Below are 9601 nucleotides of genomic sequence, written 5' to 3'. Positions count from 1 at the left end.
CTGCCCCAGGGCTCTCAGTGGGCTGTGGGTGCCGGGAAGGCTGTGGTTCAGTGGGGAAGATCTGAGTTGAGATCAGAGAGTGATGGAGGGAAGTGGAAGTGGTTCCTGAAGGCTCCAGAAAGCATCATTGGACCACCCAGCTCTGGGGCCCGTGGAGGCGTGGGGGAGCACAGCAAACCCCCCCCGGTGGCAGAGGACCCCACGTCCTGAAGGTCCCGTAACCCCCCAGCACACAGCGCAACCGGGGCCAGGAGTGCAGTATAGTTCTGTCAGCACCCCAGCGCAGGGCTGTGGGGGCAGGGATGGGCTGCTGGGGGCTGTGGGGCTGACCCACAGCACTCCAAGACTTCTGCTCTGGGCAGCCCTTGTCCCCTCCTCTGGGGACCTCTGTGACATCGGGATGCTGGGGACCTGGGCGGGGGATGGACAAAATGTGCTCATGGCCCTGATTTGGGCTGGGAGCTGCTATTTTGGTGGCTGTGACCTAATGCTCCGTAGGTGCCTCTGGAAACACGGCCGGGTTACAGTGGGTGTGGTGCAGAGCTCCCCACAGCAGTGCTGGCTGTGCACAGCCCCATGGCTCTGGGGTGTCAGTGGGGCTGGCGGTGCACGACATGTGTGTGCAGAGATGGCAGCGCGGGGAGCAGCATGGGGTTTCTATGTGAGCAGTGGCCCCAAGGCTGGCTTTTCCCATGAGGTATTCTGGCCAGAATGAAATTGCTTTTCCCAATACGGTGGCTCCTGCAGGGGTTAACTGCAGCCCTCTCTGAGAGCAGTAAAAACGTTTCCGAAATGTTTCCACTGCCCGATGCTGCTAGGGCCAGGAAGGGCCGGGCAGGAGGGGCTGGGGCGGAGGCTGCAGGCGGTGGCCTGGGAACAGGGCTGGGCACTGGGAGGCACCGGAGACCCCCGCATCCCTGCAGCATCGATGTCACCACGCAGTGATGTCCTCTGGCATGGATCAGCTCCAGGCTGTGGCTGTCCAGTGGGGCCGTGGCAAGGCTGGAATGTGGGGCGCCCATGGGCAGGTGTGGGGCTGGGTGGGCACGTCCTGTGCCCAGTGCTGGCGGTGAGACCCCAAATCTCAGCCCAGAGATCCCCACCACTCCCCACTTCCTGACCCGGGCGTGCTGCTCTGCTCGGCACCAGCCCTCCCCTCCCAGCATCCTCCAGCCCCCAGAGGTTCCAAGGGCGTTACGCTGTGCTCCGGTGGTGGCACGGAGGCAGCAGCCAAGGCTGTGCTGGGCAGAGAGAGGATTGAATTCCCTGAGTGTGCCTGAAGCGGGAGGCAAAGCGGGACGGTGGCCCAGGAGCGATGCAGAGCAGTGGGGCCGGGCTGTGGCCGTGGGCTGTGGGTGCGTGGGGGCTCCGCATGGGGCTCCCGATGCGTGCCTCCAGCCAGAGCCACATAGGGCTGGGGTTTGGTGGCTTTGCTGGGGGGGCTTTTATGCTCGCTCTGTGCCTACTCTCAGGAGTAATGAAACGCAGGAGCCAGCGCTAATGCACCATTAAGGCTGCAAATTTCAGCACGCAGCCATCGGGAAACGCAGGCGCTCGGGTCCGCCGCCAGCTCCACCTCTGCTGCGACAGCGAAGGAAGGGGCTGGCGTTGAGCTGACCTTTGGCTCTGCAACCCTGGCTGAGTCCTGGGCTGCCCGTGGGGCTGGGGGTGTCCAGGGGGGGCTGGGGCCGATGGGGGCAGGAAGGAGCCCCCGAGCAGCGCCGTCTGTTCCGCCTCGCGACCGTGCCGTGCTTCGCTGGCAGGGACCGCTCTCCATAAATTTGGGTGGAAGGGAGAGCTTGGCAGAGCCCCGGGCTGCAGGGGAGGATTTACTGCGGCTCTGTGCACTGCTCGCACGGCTGCGGCTCCTGCACCAGCACAGGGAGGAGGAGGAGGAGGAGGAAGGAGCTGTGCTAGCGTCTGAGTGGGGACCTTCCCCCATTCCTGCAGAGGGTCTGAACTCACTGGGGCCCACAGGGTGCGAGCAGTGGCTGTGCTCATAGGGGCACCCCTTGGGCAGCGCAGCCCAGCCGGCGGGCTGCCTCCTCACCCTGCACGCCAGGCGGTTTGGGGACACAGCCTCATGGCCACCTCCCCTCCTCCTTCCCTGCTCTCCCCCTCGCTCTCTTTAAGTTGCCAAAGGAGTCCACCGGGGAGGACGCACAGCACAGTTGTCCATCTTGTGCCTCCTGTGCAAGGCGGGTGTTGGCTGCACATCCCCGGGCCTGGGGATGGAAGAAGGCTTTTCCAAGGCTTTGGAGCAAGGTGTGGACAGCGCTGAGAATAGCATCTCAAAATCTCAACTGCCAAGCCCTTAGCCTAACCAGAAGGTTATTCTTCTTCCCTTATGCTCATACATATCCATTAGGATGGGACCATATGTGTGAGATGTAGATGAATTTCTTTCCTCTTGACAAGTCCAGTTGGTCGCCTAGGTAAGGAGATGGTGGTCTGTTCCCGTCCAACTCGGCGCTGGCTCCTTGCCGCCATTCCTTGCGTTGGGCCCGTCCTGGAGGAAACGCAGGCACCGCTCCTTCTGACGTCCTCCATCCATTGCAGGCTGCAGCCAGGCAGGGCAGGCTGATGGGACAGCACTCCTGCCAGCTCCTCGCGGCAGCACCGATCACGCCTTGCTGCCAGTGAATGGAGCACAGAGCAGCTCCCCGGGGCTGGGGTGCTTCACCCAAGGGCACGCACTGCTCTGGGCCCAGTGCCTGCTGGAGGGGGCACTGCTGGAAGGAAGGGGTGGGTTCAGCCCCACTGTGCTGTTCCTACCAACGCCTCTCTGGCTGCTCCTCTGCAGCAGCCCCTGGGTCCCCAATCTGGGGGACCACCTTGGTGCATCTCTGTCAGCTGCCTCAGCAGCCCAGCGTCCATCCTGTGCTCGTTGCTTGTGCCGGCTGCTGCCCTGTGCACATGGAAGCATCCAGAGGGGCGCTGCTCACCCTGCACGCTCATCTCCAGGTCAGTGCTTCACCATGGTGTTAGTAAAGCACAAACACAAATCCAAACCCACAAGCCTCTTTTATCACAGGCTGTGGGCCCACTGGTGCTGCCCCTTCCCCAGGCAGCGGGGTGGCCGTTGTGTGGGGTGTCCTGGACACCATCCCACGAGGGGCAGGCAGGCACGGCTCCCACAGACGTTTCCCCACAGCTCCTGACTCAGGCGTGCCCAAATTAGCTCACGCCACGAGTTACTTCTGATATTTCCCGGGGATACCGTTTCTCTCCTGTGTCTTTCTGTCAAACTGCCGTTGCCCTGAGCTGCTGTGCCCGCGGTGCCCCTCTGCCTGCAGGGCCGGGCAGCAGCCGCACTGCAGGAGCCCCAGGGAGGGCTGCGTCCCAGCAGATGGCTTTCGCGGGGCGCTCCGGATGCTGGAGCGAGGCGGCTATTTTGGACCACGTGGGCGTCTGAATTCCAGGCGAATCCCTGCTCGGAAAAATGCTTGCCAGGGTCCCCGGGGGTGGGAGTGCTGCGGTCTGTGTGTCCCCACGGCTCCTCCACAGCTCCTCTGCCCTACGCACTCCCACTCTGTACCCGGCAAGCCCCCTGCCTTCTGCACTTTCCCATCTCCCTCCACACTGCCGGCTCCGTCCACCCTCCTGTGGGCAGACGCTGAGCCACCGGCCCGCGCCCCCCGCTGCCCAGGGCAGCACCATGCCTCACACATCGGGGCGCACGCAGCTGCGGGTGGGAGCCGGCAGGACAAGGCGCTTCCTGCCCTTCTCCCGGCCGCCGCCGCGCATGTTTGCTTTGAGGCCCGTGTCCTCCTGCCAGGACATTCCGGGCAGCACGGCTGCAGCTTGCAGGGAGCCGTAGGACGGCCCCGACCGCAGCTGCCCCGCTCCCAGCCCTGTGTGGGGCAGAGCCCCCCCGGCCCCACACATCCCCAGGAGCCAGGGCGACTGCCCGCCATGTGGGAGACAGCTGGGGTTAAAAATTAACGCGGCACCGCCTCAATTAATGCACGGCGTGGCCAGCCCAGGGCTACGTGCTGCAGAGGGAAGGCAGCGCTGGCCGCGGGGCCCTGGTGCCTGGCAGCTCCCATCGCTCCATCCCGACGGGCATCAATGGCCGCAGAGCCCAGGCCCCACCTCGGGGACATCGCCGTGGCCGAGCGCTGCCCCTCTGTGTGCCCGGCACTGGGTCTCTGTAGCCCCGTGTCCATGCCGGGTCACCGTGTGGAGGCCGCCAGCTCTGTCACCCACCTGGATTGTGGCGGCCAGACTCAGGGTTTGCAGGTCGGATTTGTTTCGGAACGCGCTTGCACGCCGGGAATCGCTGGGACGCGTCCTCTCTCACAGCCCCGCATCCCCACGGCCGTCCCGCTGCCGTCCCTACCTGCAGGGCCACCTCCTGCCCCTGCTCCCTGCCGTGCCGCCCGCTGCCGCTTCCCCGCCGCTACGCCAGCGATGCTGCGGCAGCACGGCCCGGCCTCCGCGTGGAGCCGAGTGCGGCTCCTGGCTTTGCTCGGCAGCCGGAGAGGAGACGGCGCGGGGCCCCGCCGCGGGAGCCGCGTGCCCGGGTGGCGGGGTTGGGTTTGGCACCGCGTCTGGCACCGCTTCTGGCACACAGGGGCTGGAGCAGCACTGCTGCCTGCACGCCTGTTTTGTGCCCTCGTGCTCCAGCCCTGCCCTCCTCGTGCCGCATCCCCAAACCTTCACCTTCCTTCCCTACCCCCTGTGCCCTCTGTCCCTCCCCTCCAGCTTCCTGCACTCAAGTGCATCCTCATCCCCCCCCCCATCCCCATTCCCATCCCCATCCCCTGAGCAAGTGGCTGCTTGTCTCTGTGCCTCAGTTTCCCCTCTCTTTGCTGTGGTCCCCGCAAGCTGCGAGCACTTTCCCTTGGCCCAACTCACTGCAAATGACCTCATCGCTCAGCACAGCTATGTCCCAGCAGATGCACTTTGCATCTGCACAAAGCCCAGATGCAGTGTAGGGTGTGGGGGATGTGTGGCCGTGGTGGTGCGTCCCCCTGCCCCACTGCTGTGGGCTTTGATGGCCTTCAGGTTACAGCTCACTGGCAGGACCTGTCCTATCCCCCACCAGTGCCATCACCCAGTGTGAGAATTGGTGCACAGGAGGGTCTGGCTGTGGGATGCTGAGGGGGATAGTCCCTACTAGGACCTACAGCCATGGGGCCAGCCCCACAGCCACACTCTCCCCACCACTGTGCTCATCCCATGACCACGCTCACACCATAGCCACGCTCACCCCATTACCACACTCACCCCATGGCCACACTCATGGCACATCCACCCTCACCCTACATCCATGCCCACCCCATGGCCACACTCAGCCCGCACCTGCACTCATACTACAACCACACTCACCCCATGTGTGTCCCTGCTCGCCCCATGGCTGTGCTCACCCCCACCCGTGCCCATCCCATGGCTCCCACTCTCCCACTGCGGCACCAAGGGGAGATTTTTGAGGAAGTGCCCATGTGGGGCTCAGGCTCTGCTGGGGAATTGCGAGCATCGTCACAGCAGCAGCAACCGCATTTGAAAATCCCAGTTGCTAAATATGTGAAACTTGCATAATTAACAAGACGTGGATCAAATACAAACAACGCATTCACAGCGCTTCCACGTTCCGGTTCCCACCCCCCGCACCCCCTCGCTGCACCGCTTACATTTTTGTTTCGCCGAAAGGACTCAAGCAGGGTGGGAAGTGATTCTGTATTCCTGTGAAAAAAAAAAAAAGCATATACATATATATATATATATATATATATATATATATATATATATGCAACAAACCCGTGTGCTGCTTTTGTCAGGGCGTGCTGCCGGGAGGGCTGGGATGTTGGTGAGGCTGCAGGACAGAGCTCTGCCCCCCGGAGCCGCAGTGCTAAGCAGAGCGCTTCGCTGGGGTTTGGCTCTGGAGCTGCATTTCCCACAACGTGGGGATGAAGGTCCCACGGCCCTGCGCTGTGCTCACCCCACACAACTCAGGGAAAGGAGAGTGGGGACGACAAACGCTGCTGGGGTCCCCCCCTCCGTGATGGTGTTTGGGGACATCACCTGAGTGTGGGCAGTGACTGCCCCATGGGAACTGCCGGCCCCGGTGTCCCCTGTGGGTGACCCATGTGCCATTGGGAACTGTCCCTGTCCCACAGGGCACTGCGGTGGTCTTGGTGTCGCCCACCCTCGTGCTGGAAATGGGGACGAGGGGACAAACGCCGCATTGGACTGAGATGTCATGGGGCGGTCGGGGGAGCACTGCAGGGTGTCAAGCGCAGAACAGATGTTGGTGACACCCGTGGGGATTTGGCAGGCAGAGGGGTGGGCAGGGTGCACGGGGGGGGACAGCCCTAGGGACGGTGGGTGACATGCCACTGGTGTGGGTGGACGTGGGGGGCACAATGAGGTGACACCACATGAGGGTGGAGGGGGCACTGGGGTGAGTTTGCAATGACCTGGGGGGCAGCTGTGACACTGCACAGCTTTGGTGGGATGCTGGGAAACACAGGAGGTGGGGGGGGACAGTGAGGTGACACCACGCGGGGGCAGGACGTTGGGGGCACGTTATGGGGACAGGTGAGACCTGGGGGTCACGTGGTGGCGATGCCCCATGGGAGCAGATGGGGTGGAGGACACACTCTGAGGTGACACCCGTGGGGGGGTGGCACATAGTGGGGGGCAGAGCACAGTCCTACCCCACAGGCATTGAAAGGACGCAGTGGGGTCATGTGGCAGGGACACCCGTGGGGTGGGTGGGACGTAGGGTGGGGGCACAGCGCAGTGACACGTGGTGGGGGGAAGAAGGACACGGGGGGGCACGCGGCAGGAATACCCGCGGGGGTCGGGGGGCACAGGGTGACGCGTGGAGGTAACAGCCGTGGGGCAGACGGGGCACGTGGAGACACAGAGCGGTGACGCCCCGCAGGGGACGGCGGGACTCGGGGGGGCTGCGATATCCCATGGGAGCGGCGAGGACGCGGGGGGACTCGCGGCGGAGTCACTCGTGGGTGCGCAGCGCTGCGACACCGTACGGCCAAAAGGAAAACTCGGGGGAGCTGGGCGGTCAGCCGGAGGGACCCCCGTGGGGGTCGCGGGGGGCTCACACGGCACGGACACCCGCGGGGGCGGCGGGGCCATCGGGGCACCCATCGCAGCGGCACGCGCGGGGACGTGGTTCGGTCTCACGGACGGACCCCGAGGCGCCGCGGGGTGCGGGCGGGCGGCGCGCGCGCGGGGCGGCGGGGGGCGCGCGCGGCTCTCGGCGCGGCGCGGCGCGGGGCGGTCCGGTCCGGTCCGGGTTTTGCCGGCAGCCGCGGGCAGCGGCCGCGGCAGCGCCGTGCAGCGCGTTTCGGGGGCTGTGCACTCCCAGAGCGAGCAGCGATGTGGAGGTGGGTGTGCGGCGGCGGCGAGGCACCGCGCCCGCCTCGGCTCCCCTCTCGGCGGGCCCCCTCCGCGGCGGCGGGCAGGTGCCGAGCCCGGCCCCGTTCCGCCGCCCGCGGTCCCCGGGCGCGCTGCGCGGCGCGGAGCGGCTACGCTTCCTCCCCCCCCCCTCCCCCGGCCCGGCCCGGCCCGGACCGCCGGTAGGTGCCGGCACCGCGGGGCCGCCCCGGCGGGCGGCGGCGGCGGAGTTCGGGGAAAAGTGTCGGGAAAAAGTTTGGCGGGGGGCGGCGGGCCGGGGGCGGCGCGGCTCTGCTCCGAGCCCCGTTCTCTCCGCGCTGCGCCGCGCCGCGTCGCGCTCCGCTCGGCGGTGCCGCTCCGCTCCGATCCGCGGCGAGCAAAGTTTGGCGGCGCGGCCGCGGGATGCGCCGTGCGGTGCGGGGCCGGGAGGGGGGCAGCGCCCGTACCGACCTCCGCTCCCCGCACCCAGCCCCGCTCCCCGCGGCCGCCGCCGCACCGCCGCCTCTCGGTGCCCGCCGCCGTTTCCCGGGTGACAATGGTGGCGGCCGGGGCGCGGGGGCGGCGGGCAGCGGGGCGCCCGCTAGCGCCGAGCCGGGAAGGGGGGGGGGGGGCTGCGAGGCGCCGGGCGGGGGGGGTGGGGGGGGGCAGTGCCGCCACCCGCGGGGACCCTTCGCGGGGGCGGGGAGGGCAGCGCGGCCGGGGGGCGGGGGGAGCTCCGCGCTCGGTGCCGCGGTTCGGCCGGGGGCGGTGCGCGCTTTCCGGCGGCGACAGCTGCGGGGGGGACGTGGGAGCGGCGCGGCGGAGCCGTGCGTAACAAGTCCCGAAGTTTGGGGGTTTGTTGTTTCATTGTTTTTTTTGTTTTTTGTTTTTTTTTTTTCTTTACCCCTCGCGAAGTAAATTCATTTATTTTTTTTTAATTTTTTTCTCCCGCTTCTCCGCCGGCCCCACAGCGGTGCCCTCCGCGCCGGGTGTGACGGGAGGGAGGGAGCGGAGCGGCGGGGAGGGCAGCGGTCGGCGCCGAGGATGACGGCGGAGATGGGCGCAGGCGGTGCCGCGGGGCTGTGGGTGATGTCTGAGCGCCGCGATCACCGCGCGGAACTCCGCCGATCCGCAGCCGGGCGGCCCCGCCGGGTTTCGTTGTTTTTTTTTTTTTTTTTTTTTTTTCCGCCCCCCTCCCCCCCTCCATTTTTATTTTCTTGTCGCTGTTTCCCTCGCATCCAGCACCGGCGCTGCGCTCCTTCCCGCGGGGCCCCGCTCGCTGGGGGTCATTCTGCGCGGCGGTGATGGATGGGGACGTGAGGGCAGGGGGCAGCTCCGCGTCCCGCGCACGAACAAAGCTGCGCGCAGCATCGGCCGTGCGCTGCTCGGAGTCGTGCCCCCCCCCGCCCCCCCGGCTCCCACGTGCGTGGCCTCGCGCCCCGGGAGCCGCCCGCTCGGCTGGGAGTCGCGCTGCTGGGGACGCGGCCGTGCCGTGCCCCTCTTACCGGCTTTGTCCGCCGCTGCAGCCCCACAGCCCTGGGCGAGCGGCCGCACGCCTCGGCAGCTCAGTCCCCGGGGAGGGGCAGAAAGCACAGCGGGCGACCCAGATCCGGACGGCCCCGTCCCACGGCTGCCGTGCGGCACCGCGTCCCAGCGGGTCGCGGCAGCGCTGCCGGGGCTCCCGCCGGCCCTCTGCCACCCGGTCCCCGCAACCGCCACCGCCGTGCCCTGACCTCGGAGCGGCCGTGGGGGCCGCGCCAGCGGGTGACAACAAAAGCAAAGTAACAAAGGCCCCGCCGCCGCGCGCAGAGCTGCGTCCCGGCCCCCCACGGCGGCAGAGGGGCGGTGGGGCCGTCGTGCAACGGGAGGACGGCGGTACGGCGCTGCGCGTGGGAGGCTCCGCGCCGGGCGTCGGGGCGGGCGGGGGGTGTTGTGTCCCACTGCTCGGTGAGGAGCATCGCACCGCCTCCGTGGGAAACGTTGGAGGCGTGCTAGGCGCTGAGCCGGGCTGTCCTTGGTTCGTGGCGGGGATGCGGACAGCGTGGTGCTGCCCGGGGGGGCTTGGAGCCTGCGGAGGGGGTCGGTGGGTGCGGTGCTCCCACGTTCAGTCCCGTGACGGAGGGCGGGGGGGCAGAGGAGGTACGGGAGGCTGCGTGGGCTCAGCCTCAGGCTGCAGAGTGCCGCTCGTTGACGTCCCGGCCGTGGGGATGCTGGGTGCCTCTGGCACGGCCCTCTCCCGGGGCTGTCTCCTCTCTCC

General features: G+C 67.1%; 1 protein-coding gene across 2 annotated transcripts in view; it reads left to right on the top strand.

Moving 5' to 3' along the window:
- Nucleotides 1-7214: 7214 nt before the first annotated feature.
- The window catches only part of CXXC5 (CXXC finger protein 5), a 28505-nt gene continuing 26118 nt past the window's right edge, over nucleotides 7215-9601 (top strand). The window contains exon 1 of one of the 2 annotated variants that reach the window (XM_085236338.1): nucleotides 7215-7355. The gene's annotated coding sequence lies outside the window, so the exon portion shown is untranslated. Of the gene's footprint in view, nucleotides 7356-8177; nucleotides 8199-9601 lie in introns of those variants that run through there. The other variant, XM_085236339.1, reaches the window with a different exon arrangement.

This window comes from Meleagris gallopavo, chromosome 15 (assembly GCF_905368555.1).
Source record: "Meleagris gallopavo chromosome 15, MGAL_WU_HG_1.1, whole genome shotgun sequence".
In the NCBI taxonomy this organism is placed as follows: Eukaryota; Metazoa; Chordata; class Aves; order Galliformes; family Phasianidae; genus Meleagris; species Meleagris gallopavo.
This window is presented reverse-complemented; position numbering and strand designations above follow the sequence as displayed.